At 33.6% G+C, this 16,108-nt stretch overlaps 1 protein-coding gene across 1 annotated transcript in view; it reads right to left on the bottom strand.

The window, feature by feature from the left end:
• Nucleotides 1–15,906, bottom strand: part of LOC149423448 (nephrin-like) — a 71,809-nt gene extending 55,903 nt beyond the window's left edge. The window contains exon 1 of the mRNA XM_089632240.1: nucleotides 15,662–15,906. The gene's annotated coding sequence lies outside the window, so the exon portion shown is untranslated. The remainder of the gene's footprint in view (nucleotides 1–15,661) is intronic.
• Nucleotides 15,907–16,108: the final 202 nt, after the last annotated feature.

Below are 16,108 nucleotides of genomic sequence, written 5' to 3'. Positions count from 1 at the left end.
ATTCTCCTGTGCGCAGACTAAGATGGCTTTCATCTCAGCTTGAAACACAGTGCAGTGCATTCCTAGAGGTATACTGAGTTCCCTCTTAGATCCCTGTAGACAGACCCCGGCCCCTGTTCCTTCCTCCATCTTGGACCCGTCTGTGAACCAGATTAGTTCCTGTTTGAAGTTTGGACCTGGGACCGTGTCCCATTCCTCCCTTGTGGGGTACGTCACTTTAAACAGCTGTCCGAAGAAGTATTCGGCTTGTTTGCCGTCCTGCTTCATCCCAGCCGTCGGACTAATTGCCCTCAGTCTTATTCCTATCTCCGTGTGACTGTTTCTGGGCAACTCTCCTCTCCATTGGCCATTGCAATGTAACCTGTAGGCTGCCGCCATCGCCGCCCCCTCTATTTCTATGTTTAGTGGGGGTAGGTTCAGCAGCACTCCCATGGCTAGTATTGGAGTGGTTCTCATGGCTCCTGTGATGCTTCTGCATGCAAGTCCCTGTATGTGATTGAGTGTGACCATCACTGTTTTCAGTGTTGTTCTCTGTTTATATTTATGTAAATTTTTACCTGGTTTCATCACTTATCTAATAAAACAATCCAAAAATACTTTATTTTTAAAAACACACACTTCAAAGCTTCATAGCTCGTGATGGAACGAAGTTGCGAGCAGAAAATATTTGAGTTGTTATAAATTACGTATTTAAAATCTGTTCAAATTTTTTACACCTTTCTCGCTGTTTGGTAAATTAGGTTGCCGTAGAAAAAGTAAAAAACCGAACCAGCAGTTCTTTGACAAATCTTTAAGCATGTGAGCTTGTAATGTGTTTCGTTATAAAATTAGTATCAGATACTACGTAGATTGATTGATGGCATTATAATTTAATAATAGTTTATTAACTCGAAAACTTTACCTCCAAGGATGTGATTCCACGTAGTGTTTAACGTTTCCAACACAATGAGGTCCCTAAATAATATCTTGGAAAATATTTATTAAGGTTATCGTATTATATATGTACAGCGATAACTTTTATCTAACTTATTTCAGAACACCTTCATTTCGGGAAAAAGAAATCTGGAAAACAGCAAGTCGGTAGTGTAAATTCGGAATGTAAGCATTCATCTAGATAGTCATTCCCAAAGTGGCCTAAATCTGTGTAGGGATCGATTTAGACCTGCAGGGGGTCTAAGCAAAACCTCCTAGATCACAAGGCCGGGACACTCATTCAAAGCAGCCTCCTAACTTGTATGGGATTTTACAAAAAAATTCATAATACAATTTTTTTTTCATTTTATTCTAAATTATTAAAACTTCTTAAAATGTTTTAGTTAATTTAAAAAAATATAAAAATATTTTTTTTTTTGAGTTTCCCATACAAGTTGGGAGGCTGATTTGATTCAGTGTCCCGGCCTTGTGATCTAGGAGGTTTTGCTCCATGTAAATGAAAATTAAATTGGAGGAGCATGAGGAATATTTTTAATATATATTTTATAACGAATAATAGTGATGTGATATCTAGGGAATTTCTGAAAGGTTGATGAATATTCTAGTAAAAACTCTCGAAAATTTTGTCAAACGAAATTATTGTGGGGAAATAATTGAAATTTCATAGCCACCCCCCTCCCCCCTCCCATGGATTTGAAAATATATTGAGTAATTTCAATAATCCATATATTATAAAAGCCAAAAAAAATGTTATCAAAAGATGAAAAATCTATAACTGGTTACAATATTCTTTATTTAAGGAAACTACTAACCATTTCAAATATTATGTATGTATTATGAAGTATAAATCGATTCCAGCAGCTTTTGGTCAATCGGGAGCATTAATATTTTAGTCCAGTCAGTGGGGAGTTTTACCTTGCAAAAGGTTAGGTAGTAGCGATTTTGATATATGTTGTTAAGATTGGGACTCTAAGGAAAAAAAAAAGTTTTCGACCTTGGGAGGGTCGAGCTCGACCCGCCATCTTGGATTGAAGGTGCCAAAATATGTTTTTTTCAAAATAATTGTGAAGTGGTCGTTTTTACAACCAAATTGCTAAAGGCAAACTTAAAGAAAACTAAATTACCTACATTTTTTGTAGAAAGTTTTTTTTTGTAAGTCTAATAGGTAACGAGTTACAGTGGCGGAAATGTGAATATTTTTCTAAAAAATGATGAAATTCCCAACTTTGTAATTTTTTCGGGTTATTCATTACATAATTATAATAATTTTGCTAACTCATTTCCACACCACCATGAGGTAGAGAACATGGCGCATTTTTTTATTGTGGTATCCCCAGTAGGTCTACTCCACAGATATACCAGCGATGGTAGATTTCGAAATTATGTTACTATAAATTATATTACTTAATAACAGTCTTCGTCATCAATGTCATCATCTAACTCATTGCCTGTGATACTGAGATTCTGGGCTTCCATTGACAAAATCTCTTCTTCTTCGTCCTCGACATCGATGTGAACCTCTGGCGAATTTCGGCATGTTTGACCATTACAGCACCCACATACAATAGAACACTTCAATCCACCTTTCCTGCAGCTACATGCAACGCCGCATCATTTTTTACAATTGCATGAAATAAATTTTAATAAAGTCTCGGGTGCTGGTTTCTTTCTCATTCTTACTGAAACAAGCCCGTTGGTGTCACGTTTCCAGCCCCAGTTTTCTGGATTTTTTGGATTCCATACCATTTTTGGACTTGATGGTACGTTCTAAATGCATGGTACCATGCAGCGTCGTTCGTTGGTGGCAAAGAGGCAAGATTGAATTTGCTTTTTGTTGTCGACTTTGCGAAACGTTTGTAGCGGACTTCTTCCAAGGTTTCCTTATCCATGACACCCTCGTACAAAGCAACAAGAAAGCGTGTTCCTGCAACTGCTATGTCTTCTGGTGTTGCATCATGTTGTTTAAAGATTCCTATCATGGTATTGAGTCTTGTGTCGTTTTGCAACAAGCGAACAAAATTTTGTTTTTCCTTGGTTGAAGAAGGACGATGTTGTATCGCAGCTGCTAAAGGCATGAAGAAACAGAATATTCTCAGCCGCCTCTTTGTATTTCACACTATTCGCGGAATACAGTCTTTCAAAAGTTTTGCATCTCCCGGGTTTGCGAAGATATATACTACTTTTGGGTGGTGCTAATGCTGTCAGCAGAACTAGGAGATCAACGTCTTCGCCAATAATGAAAACAGCGTCATATGATGAACACAAGGAAATCGCAGTATTGACAATCAACTCATCAGCATCTTCTTCAGCCTGCTTAACTGTAAAATCATCCTGTATAAATTGCTTTGTAAGCATCGAAATCAGACGGACTTTGTTATTTTCATTGGCTAAAAATCGTTCTTGTGAAACTTGAACTGGCATTGTTTCATCGAAAAGATCATCTGCAGACATGTGCTTCTTCGATCGGCGAAGTCTTTCTGCGGTTTTCGTATTTTTTTCACCATCATCAAGCAGATATCCATCAAAAACAATGACTGCATGTGATCCATAGAGATTTTTTACATAGTGAACGTACTTCTCGCAAATTGACCCAAAATAATCATTCCGATTCCATACAACTTTATGTAAAAGATATCCTCCATCCACAACATTAATTTTGCTACCTTCAAGTTGCACGCCTTCTGGAAGTTGTTCGAAAACATCATAAAATGATGATTTCGTACCTTTGTGCATTCCTTCTTCAGTGAAAAGCGACAAAGGAAATGGGGCGAGTTCATAAACATATATGATTCATATGTCTGTGGGCGAGTTCGAATTTAAGGAAATCCTTCAATTCTTCGTCGGATTTCTTCACAATACACATTCTCTGGAACAACATTAGCGGGTTGATGGAAATAGTTGTTTCGCCGACCTTTGCTGCTGTTGGCTGCTACTAATGGAATAACTTTGTCATTACGTTTTAATTTTATAGATTCAAAATTTTCAGACGTTGTAACCATGTTCGACATCCTCTCGGTACCTATTTCTCTGGATAAATGACAATTAATCTTTTCATCCCCGACAATTCTAGTAATGATAGAAAGAAGTGAATTGATTTCGGGGAAGGGACAATGCTAAGAAAACCAATCCAACAGCTTTTTATCAACAAAATTTATCAAGAAAACTGGAGTTTTGCAATTTTTTGTCAAAATTTTCTTCTTTCAACCGCTGTAACTCGTTACCTATTAGACTTACAAAAAAAAACTTTGCACAAAAAATGTAGGTAATTTAGTTGTCTTTAAATTTTCATTCAACAATTTGGTTGTAAAAACGACCACTTCATAATTATTTTGAAAAACCCAAATTTTGGCACCTTCAATCCAAGATGGCGGGTCGAGCTCGACCCCCCCAAGGTCGAAAACTTTTTTTTTCTTTAGAGTCCCAATCTTAACAACATATGTGAAAATCGCTACTACCTAACCTTTTGCAAGGTGGAGCCCTTTTTTATCCCCCACTGACTGGACTATTTATAGTATATCCGAGAATTTGTGGAAGCTTTCCAAGAGGTATATCCGTAGACGTCGGGTATTATAAAAACGTTTCGCCTACGAGTCGGGGATTTGAGTAAAATTAATGGGATTTTTACAACTACTTTCAGAACACCTCCATTTCCCGTAGAAGAAAGCTGGAAAACAGCAAGTGGCTACTTTGAATGCTTACCTATTTTATTTTTACTTTTGTTATACCATTCATTTTTATGATCAATGGGTTATTCGCGATACTGATATGGCAGGAAATCAGGCCGGTATGCCGAAATGGAAAAATGAATTGCTAAACAAACGCATCATCCGCCACACTCTAGTCAAATACATTGGTAAGTAATCTGCCCAGATATGTTATCCATGGGTTTTATCACATTCATTCTGGAATGAAAATTTGTATTGCAAAAATAAAGCAGCAAAGTCGTACTACGTTTCGTAAGAATTGGCTCTGATCTAAACTTCGTGGCAATTCACAATAAATCTTCATTTGGTCAAAGAAATTATTTATATCAGGTTTCACTTCAATTTAATAGCCTTCCAGAACACATTAATTCCTTGTGTAATTTTTAACCCTTCAGGCCTTGGAAGGACATTACTAGCCACAAACATCATATTTCATTATAGCCTCTGAAGAACAGATCTGACCGGGGCGTCAATGCATTACAAAAGTATTTTTTATCTATTTTTCTATAATGGAAAATATGTGATATGTTCGTCATTGGAAAGATACATAGTTATTATTCACAGTTTGTATCAAATATTTATACATTATTATGTAATTAAAATTTTTTTAAATTGTCAATGTGCATGATTACGAATTTCGGCATTTTTTCGACATTTAAATTTTTTATATTTTTATTATAGATATAAACGGTATAAAAGTGACAGTTTTATTACGTATTACCTATACAAAAGGAATATGTTTTATAAACATCGAATTATTTCAAAATTACGGACGAGTACATCCGAGTGAAAATGTCTTGGTAAGTTTTTTTGTTAACATTTTCATGTTTGATATTAAACATTTATTGCTTAGAAAGATCACTGTTTTGTTCAAATGCAAATATTTATATTATTATTATTTTGTAAATTTATTAACCTCAACACAGGCTTGTTCTAGTGGGGTTAAAAATTCTAATGTAAAAAATCATACAATGTAATGAAACAATAAAAAAAAAACAAAAATAGTGGAAGACAAATTAATGTTATAAAAACATATAAAAAATTTAAATCTACAATTTAACACCACATAAATAAACTTTCAACACAATACATTTATTAACGGCATCGAATCAGTAAAAGGCTTTGAAATAATTACATAAAAATAAACAATGAACAAAGGCTAGTCCTTGTGAAGTTATTTATTAAAATGTAAGCAATGATACCGCATGTAAAAAAACAATAAATACAAAAAAATACAATTACAATTCAAAACATAAAAGCAATAAATAACTTCAACTTAAACCATATCAACATTTTTCAAGAATAAATTAATTCTTTTTAGTGGAAGACCTTTAATTAAAAAAAATACAGAATTTAAAATTAAAAACATAAAAGCTTTTTCAACACATAACGTATCGATATTTATCAAGGGTGAATAGATTCTGTATTAATAGTGGAAGACTTAAATTTTTTTTTGATAGTTATAAAAAAAATAGCAACAATAAGATATCAGTATTTTTCATTGTTAAATTCATTAATTGCAGTGGAAGATTTAAGATAATAATAATTTAAAGAAAACACATAGATTGTAATTAAATAATTCAGGAAAATCACAATGTAAACAATGAAAGAAAAAAAGGATAGATTGCAGCCAGTTCCATACTTATTTTTTGTATTATTAATTTTTTCAAGTCCAGATATTTTGAATTGTTTGAAGTGAATTGTAAAGCGTAGTTTTTGTCCAAAAAAGACTCGTTACATTATCATTTATTACATGTTAGAAATCATAATAATTTATACGAAAAGACATAAAATTATTAAATTTTTTAATTGCAGTAAAATAACGGCTGTACCCAACGACCCACTAACATAATCTAGGTTTTCGGACAAAGAGCTGGAGCCATTCCTACGAAGGCGTCACAAGAGCCATTGACGAGTAAGCGTGTACCCTGATATACCTAGTAATGGTCTACTTTAACGCAATACTAGACTGCAAGACGAGTAAAGCCGAGGAACAAATTGAACATTTTGGAGTGAGGTATAAAAACCACCCGGTCACAATGCTCACCCAGTAGTTGAAAAATCGAAAACTGCCATGAATTCCTTCTTTTTAAATAAGACACAATAGAAATGGAAATGGGTAAGACCAGATGGTAAACAAAAATGAAAAAAAACTTTATTCGTTCGTTTTGTAAGTTCCCGATATAAGACGTCCTTGTGCTCATTATATTGTGAAATCAGCGATAGTTGAAAAAGTCGTCATAGTTACAGGAAAATGGTTGTGAAAGTTTGAAGCTTTCATAATACAATTTATTGAAAAATTTTTACCTGTATGCCTTTATATTTTATTCACAATAATTTATCATTTAATTTTTATCGGAGTTTCTTATTTTTTTAATTTATCTCGCTTAGCATTATTTTTACGTTAAATTATTATATTATGCACTTGAATTACTAGTATTGTGTGGTAAAAACATGTCTGATCGTGTGAGAGATGTGGAGATCAGCAAAGAGTGCAAGGCTGGTGTAAGCGTAATGAGTAAGATCAAGAAAGGGACGCTTAGATGGTTTGGGCATGTAGAGCGAATGAGCAAAGAAGGGAGTGTAGGAGAATATATGATGCAACTGTGAATGGTAGCAGAAGTCGGCGACGCCCGAGGAAGACATGGCACGACCAAGTGAATCAGATACTCCAGTCGGGCCATGTCGAGAGTCAGAATAATAGAAGAGTATGTATGAGACCGTGTATGAATGTGAGTGAGGCAAGGAGTGTGTGTGTGTGTGTGTGTGCGGAAACGGCGTGATAGTTAGTTAGTTAATTACTCGTAAAACTGTAATGACACTGCACTCCACCTCAACCACGAGAATGGCTCAACTGCGATGGGTAGCACTGTTATAAAAAATTTCTATAGTCTATATTTTTTTGTCGTAAATTATATTTATAAAAAAATGTATGTATGAAAATGAATAAAAATAATAAATAAAAACCAAAGCTGGTTAGTTGATAGAGTGGTCCAAAGCGTCGGGTTCTCGCCCATGTTAAATCTTCTATTTGCAAAGTCCTCCATCATTGCATTTATATTACCAAAATTTCATAGCATAAAATAAAACCTACACGTAACACACAAAACCAATATAAACACACATCACTCACAAACACACTAGATTATTTTCAATGTACTGTTTTTTTTTAATTTAAAATATATTATTATGTATTTTTAATTTTAAATGTATAATTTTTCTCATAAAATGTATTATGTAGTTTATATTTCATATTATAAAATGAAGGCCTCAGCACGGGCAAGCCACCCAGTGAGGCCTACATTACTGGAAAACTTGAATTGTAAAAAATATTGTACCTAATAAAATAAATAAGAAATTTGTTTTAAAGGAAGTAATAAGCATTTAATATTTTCAGGTTATTCGTAATCCGGGAATGTTGTTTTGCAAAAGGAAAAAAAAACAGTATTATTCCCCTTTGAAGTGATGTGAGTACTACATGATGTGAGTTATAAATAATAATTAAAAAAAAGTCAATAAATAATAATAATTATTTTCAATATATATATATAATGAATTATATATGCCGCAATTCTTGCAATAGTTGGTGGCGTAACAGCGTAGAGTTGATTGGGGTTCAACTCTCAACGGTGTCATTAAAAAAAAATATATATTTTGTTTATAACCTCGTTATGGAATTTATTTTCTAACTGACTAATCATTACGCCGTTTCCCCGCAGGGAACGTTTAACGGACCACCAAACACTCGCAACACTTCTTGCCTCATTCACATTCATACATCGTCTCTTACATACTCTTCTATTATTCTAATTCTTGACATGGCTCGACTCAAGTATCTGATTATCTTGGTCGTGTCATGTCTTCCTCGGGCGTCCCCGACTTCTGCTACCTTTCACATTTGCATCTGCATTAATGGCATGCAATCTATTTATTTACAAATAAAAACCTCACCACTACTCAATTTTAAAGAAAAATATGAGTACCTTGCTGAACAACATACCTACACTACAAGAACAAAATCCTCAAATCTACTAAACATTCCAAAATTAAATACATCTTTCGGCCAGAAAAATCACTATTTAGAAATAAAATTATATAATACCCTTCCTATTGAAATTAAAAACACCATGGATATAGAAAAATTTAAAAAGAACATTAAATTATGGCTAACTAAACCTGAAGATGAGGAAATCATTAAATTTATGAAGTAACACCAACGCAACCTACAGACAACAAACATAAATACTTTTTGCTTAATTTATTTTATATTTTGTGGGAACCAACAAATTAGAAGATGAGGAAATCATGATCAACACACATACAATAACCTACAGTCCACCTCGGAACAGGAATACCTAGTGAGGAGGACTGAGAACAAACTACATCACTTTATATTTTTATTTTACTTAATATTGTATCTTTTTTACTTTATTTTTTATTGCCGTTAAATAAAAAAAAAATAACAAAAAAATATTGATATATTATAACGTAAAATATTTGAGAAAAAGTATTTTGTTTTTATTTTCTGACAAAAAAAGGCTTACCCTTTGTAGCAGACAAGAATTATATTTGAACATACCTTGGTGTGGACCTTCTGAAAGAAGGGTTGCAAAGTAATGAATTTATGATAATTATGTATTCTTAAAAACCTTTTACTCGTGGTTTGCCATAGTAAAAATATAAACATGTACATTTGTTTTAGACCACTTTATTTTAAGACATTTACTATTTACTATTCCGGTTTTAGAAGAGCCCTTTCTTCATCAGGAAAATATGTAATTTTTAATTTTCTTTTCGTTTTAATTTTCTCCTGACGAAAAAATTACACTTCTAAAGACAGTGTTAAAATAATGTATTCTGAAAAAATATTATATGCTTATACTGTAATATATTTATAATTTTCCGCGAAAATCTATAATCATATTCCACTACTATAGATAGACCAATTGGATGAGAACTTTGCAGTTCACGACAATAGAAATATTAAAATAAGTAATGTAATAATTACATCAATTATTGAAAAAACATATAATCAAGTTCCCCCCCTTAATGTGACACTGTAAACGGTAAATCTGTCACCCTGTCACACATATAAATAAAAAAAAATATCAAGAAAAACACAAAAGCTGTTTTTTATCAAAATAAAAACATAATTTAATGCATTATTTTTTATTTTACTTTAAAGTTTCTTCCCGTTATACCACAATTAAGCAGTTTGTCAACAGGATGTACATGTTCAAATACAATGTAAATATGTATACATAATATTATTGTCTATTATAAACATAAATAATGTTATTGCTACTTATTAGATTTTCAGATTATTATTGTTGGCACACACTCTAAAATAGCACTAAGTCCAGATGATAATAAATAACAACTATTGATTGATAGTAATGATTAGTATAAAGTATGTTATCACCATATATCTGAACTATTTGAAAATTTTACACTTTTTTATGTTACTTGGCAACATGTTGAACATTTTGGGCACGTTGTATTCTAGGGTTCGCTGTCAGTATTTACTGTTGTTTTTGGAACAGGCATACCTTAATTCTTTGTGAACCTAGTGTTTTTGTTATCGATATCTTCAGAGTCAGTTATATGCTGACATATTTTGTCCCATAGTTAGGCCTGCACAGGAAAAACATTTAAATTTCGATACAACAATGAAATGTTACGTCTCTGTGAAAAAATATTTTTTGAGACTATTAATTAAACAACAGAATTTTGAAATGATTGTAGGCAATGTGTTCTTTTGCAAAAATGTCCCCAAGTGGTTATTCCATAGCGTAGAGTTAATTCTGCGAGTGATAAGTAAATATATTTTTAAATATTCACAGGAACGAATTACTTCAGTTTATATAATCTACCCAAAAACGCTCTCATTCGTTTACAAATATTGTTTATTTGACTGTCCCATTTACTATAGCGATTAACAGTCACGCCCAAATAAACGCATTCATTCTAACAAAATAAGGACAACAACCGTAAATACATTAAGAATTTGCAAAGGTAACAATAGAATTAACGAAATTGATCCAAAAATCGAAACTGCAAAACGATCAACGAGTGAAAAGGAGAACTCCACCTAGCAAATTCACATAGTTGACTTAGTAAAAACTTCTTTCAGACCCGAAAACCTGATGAATATTATTGGGAAGTTTTGAGAAAGATAGATATTAAAAACTCGATGGCTAAGAATTTAAGAATTAACCACCCATAATGGTATCAGAACATTTATACGGATTACAACCCTACACTTATTTCCTCTTAATTAGTTGACAACGAGAATGTTTTCCATTCCAATGATCATCGGGTCACCGAAAACAGCTCTCAAAATGCTTGGACTTTTAAAATTGTCTCGTAATTTTCTGCAAAATTAATGTAAAATCTGCTACAGCTATAAAACCCACGTTGAAGTACCTGAGTAATATGAGCACGACTCCAGAGATATAATGCATTCATAAATTTACAAAATTACAGGAAAATGGGTTTTATATAATAATTATCTTCTGGTACATAGATGAATTTTTGCTAATAAGTGACAATAAAACTTAAGGCGATGATCAATGAAAAAACAAAAAATGTCAAACAATAATGTATATAGGTTAATATACTTCAATTTCCGCTCCGAAGGGGGGGTAAAACACTTCCCCCCGAACGAGTGTTTTGTGCGATATCAAAGTTGTTTTATACATCACGTACTTTATAATTTAAGTTATCCCAGAAAAACTGTTTTACTATAAAACCATTAATGGTAATCGATCTGCATTTAAAAAAAAATATCCCGCTATTCTTTTTCAAGATATTAAATAATATTTATCACATTTCGCCAAAATAGCACCTTCTCCGAATCATCCCTACTTTAACCGTTTGCGTGCCAAAAATTCATACAGTTGCTTGTAAAATGCCACCAAAAAAACATTATTTTTTATGAAACTATATATTTTTTTAAAACCCCATAAATTCTTTGAATTTTCAAGGATTTCGATGATTTTTTCGGTGTTTTATTAAAGAATATTGGTTTAGAATCACGCGGAGGAGGATCCCGAAGTCCAGGCGTTTCAAAAAAATTAGAATTTTACGTACAGACGTACGCGCGAACGCTAACACGACTGACGCAATCGACGGAAATCGACGATCGGCAATCTTCGTTAAAACACGAATCGACGAAAATCGGCGATTGGCACCCAAACGGTTAAATAAAATTAGAGTAAATTTAATTTAATTAAAATAATTAACTAATTAAATACATATTTGAGTTACGCTTGATTTTAAAGATGGGCGGTGTCCGGTTAAAACGGTAGGTACTTACTCATATCTGAGTGTTACTGGAAAAGGTTGAAGGAACATTAAGAGACGCGTTTTTATGGGAGATCCTAGTGACCCCCTGTACGTATCGTACGTAATTTTTGTATTCAGGTACGTAAAGGTCAACATGTGAAAAAATAATAATCTTTTCCGAAAAGTACCCTTGACAGACTGAAGGGTACACCAAACGGGATAACCAATTTAGATATTCTTCTCGGAATCACCAACAAAACTGATATGTGGTACACAACAATAAGAATTGTCCAATATCTTGGTCATATTTTGAGGAGCGAGAAATTCAAAATTACAAATTAATTGATAATCCAGGGGAAGATTGATGAAATATGTAGATAGAAGAGGACTATGTACTTAATGATTTCTGTTCGAGCTTTGCTACGCAAAACTGTTCCGGTGCTCTTCAGGGTGAAGAATTCCTGATAATAGCCAACTTCCGATAGGATACGTCTCCAGAAGAAGAAGAAGCTAATAATCAAGGAATGACAAGAGAAAAAATATGCGAGGATATAAAAATATATTCTATAGATGAACCTAAGTTCTAACCCTAGAACAAGAAATGCACGCATAAAAGATGAAAAGGATAATCGTTCAATGGCAAACATGATTATAGTTCAAAGCTTTCAAAACAAAAACATAGCTAAACACCTCCGAACACTTGAACTCGATGAATGCGCAGTGCCAGCTCTCAAAGGAACGTTTGTACAAAAAAGAGAGTCACAAAAAAGCAACTTTAATTTCCGTCTAGCGAGACAGACGAGCTAACAAGTGAATTAGAAGCAAGACAAATGGACAAAGCTTGCACTAATGTCGGCTAACATTGTGTTGCACACTCAACTGGGATTAAGTTGTGGCATGAACAATGGATCACCGGTGAAATCAATATATTACATCTTAAAATCAATGATATATTATATAGGATGTAAATGTACGAATTCATTTGCGAACCGAAACGCGAGCCGAGTCACGAATTATGGGAAAGACGCAACAGCAAATGTCGCCAAACGCCGTTTGCGGTTACTTCGTTCCTTTCCCATAATACAAGGCAGCGCTTGCGTTTCGATTCGTCAATTTATACGCAGAATTAAGCGACGTACCTGATTTACTTTGACCAGTGATAATTGACCTTATTTGGAGAAAAATATGTAGTTATATTGTTTAGTTTTAAGTTTAATTTTAGTTTTAAGATTTTTTCGTCACTGGTCACTCAGTCCAGTAACCCCCCAACCGCCCACCCTGACCCTAACTGTTTTTGGTTGAAAAAAATGTCACCAGAGACAAAAATGTCATCGACATTTTTTAACTCCAAATAACGTCGCAGGAATCACTGGTAGCAAGTAAGTCAGATACGTCTCTTTATATCCTGTAGCTCGTAACAGGTAACTCAATTAAATAAGAAGTTGATATAATACTTGCAATAATGAAGTTTATCTCGAGGCATTTTAATTTAGAAAGAACATCAAGATAATATGGCATTTTAAGTGTTGTTTTTATTCTAGAAAAAAGTGAAGAGAAAACTACGATATTGAAAGTATTTTATGTTGACAAATAAATTTTATATACCGACTAAAAATATTCCTTTTTCGATTTGCAGACAAAACGACATGTTCATTTTTACTCGTGTATTCGGCGGCTTTTACTTCACGTCGGGCAACGTTGGTTCGTATAAGAAATTGGCTAAATGTCATAATGATTGTTGTAGACAGCTGTAACCATTTTGATAATCGTAATCAGACAAATAAATTTCAAATCCTTCACACATATTTAACTGTGTTCATTGTTTCTGATAATACCCCAATTACATAAAAAAATTAAACGTAATTGAATGAAGTTCTTAGTCGGAGAAAATAAATAAAGAGTCACAATGAGATGGGCCGATGACCTAATTAGAAATATCAGCTTTGTGCCTTTGAAATAATTGGCGGAACTGCGGACAAAGCCGTTGAAGAGAATGCCTGAAGAATAATATGTATATAAGTCATGCATTTAATCGTGCATACATTTTACATATTATCCTTTACCAAATACGATATGTAAAATACAAAACACCCGGTGGTCCCGACGTTCTCACTCCGTTACAGGGATTCGTAACATTTTCAGAAAGCTTTCAAATAAAATAAAATATAAATTACTCTCATATTTTTACGATTACAAATTTTTCTCTGGCAGCAAATCATAGTCTTGGAAATTGTCAAAGCATTCTTAGCACTTTTTACTAATTCTAATGCACATCTCACATCTTCTGTTAGTATTACGCCAAGCTGAATATCGCGGGATCAAATCGCGAGGAAGTGTTTGGTGACCAGATATGAATAGCCAGGTACTTCCCCACCTTCCCTTTCCCATCTCTTTCTTCTCCCCACTATCTTCAGCCTCAAAGCATACATAATTTAGGGATGTCATAGTCTCACTGGCTCCAGACGGTTGGAAGCAGTTGGGACTCTTGAGCGGTTCAACATACAAAAACCTCTTCAAACAGATTTAAAGCCATTTAATTTGACCATTTAATACGTTACGCATTCTATAGAGAAGACTGAGACAAGATGGGAAGTAATTTCATTAGATTTTACTACTATTAATAAATCGCTAACGACATGTACATATTTATATATTTGCTGAGTTCCGCCAAATAATGGTGACTGCAGTCTGCACTGTTTACGAGCACTAGGGTCTGATGAAAAAATTATTCAAACTACACCATGGTTCAAAAGTGATACACGCTTTAAATTTAACTTTTACTATGAAATTTTTAAAATGAAAAATTATGTGAGCAATACATACACACAAACAATACAAATAAATACCTATAAATAGCGCTCATAATCAAAAATAAAATTGCAAATAATTGTTTAAATACCGTGTCAGGATCTGACCTCCAATCCTTTTGAATCAGACTAAAATACGTACGTTTCTGAGGTATTTAGTAGAAGAGAGGTTTTGTTTTTTTTATTAAGTCAGCCAATATGTTTTTGAAGTTTATTACGGTTCGAGATATAAGAAACAGTAATGCCGAGTAAGTTTAATGAACAATATTATATTAAGAAAAGAACTCTGATTTGGGTTGGACATGTAGAGCGGATAGGCAAATTGTGGAAAGTTAGGAGAATATATTACATGGCACATAAGTGGATGGATGAAAACGGGGACGTTCCAGAAAGATGGTATGATCATATGAATGAATTACTTACTTGAGTCGGGTCATGACAAGCAAAGGACAAATAAAATAGTATTCCTTTAACGATGAGAATTTAAGGACGATGTATTAGGGTGCATGAAGCGACTTCATCTTCACTGCCTAACCCTACGGGAAATTTACTTTATAGGTAGTTAGATAAAACATTATTAGTAGTAATAAAAAATGATTTATGTAAATAATTTATAATATAGGTAAATACTAAAAAAATAACTCATTAGACAAGCATATCCCCGAATAAAATTGTATTCGTCGGGAAGAATAATTTATATGTATGCAAAACTAAATTATCGAAGAATAATTTCTGAGTGGGTGCGATTACAACTTGTCGAAACACGCTCGTTCAAAAGAAAAACAATGATTTAACGATATTTATTTTGTTTATGTAGATGGTTTTTGGATACACGAACCCACTAAAACTTATTTTTCTCTTTGAAAAATACTTTAAAATTTATTTTTGTCATTTAAAATAGCTGCATTAAAAACTTTTAATCCAATTTACCTGTTAAAATCGCCAGTTTTATCCGAAAAGCTTATTTATTTACGTATAAGAACATCACAGGAAACGTCACTTTAACACTTAAGCACAATATTTTCCGGTGGAACAGAAGTAAAAGTCTTTGATAAGCCGTTATTCACTACTCGATACAAGTGTTGAGGGACGCACACCCACTTTGCGTCTAATTAATAATTAGCACTGTCGCGGCAGTACTCGCGGAGAGCGAAGCGAGCGACGCGACCGACAGATTCGGAGGACGCAGTGCTACTGGCGCCCGCCGCTCCCGCCCTCCGCGGCTGCCCTGCCCCCGCCCCCGCCCTCCCTCCCATTGCCGCCACCCTCTCCCACCCCCGCGTCATAAAGGAAAATTGAATCATAAATGTTGATGAACATACAGCCATAATGCTGATAAGATGCCGTTGTAAAATTTTCATTATTACGTAAATTATT

The sequence above is a fragment of the Hesperophylax consimilis genome, chromosome 5, assembly GCF_061612785.1.
Source record: "Hesperophylax consimilis isolate HC1 chromosome 5, BYU_Hcon_1.0, whole genome shotgun sequence".
NCBI lineage: Eukaryota > Metazoa > Arthropoda > Insecta > Trichoptera > Limnephilidae > Hesperophylax > Hesperophylax consimilis.
Note: the sequence above shows the minus strand (reverse complement) of the source record. Positions and strands in the feature narration are given on the sequence as shown.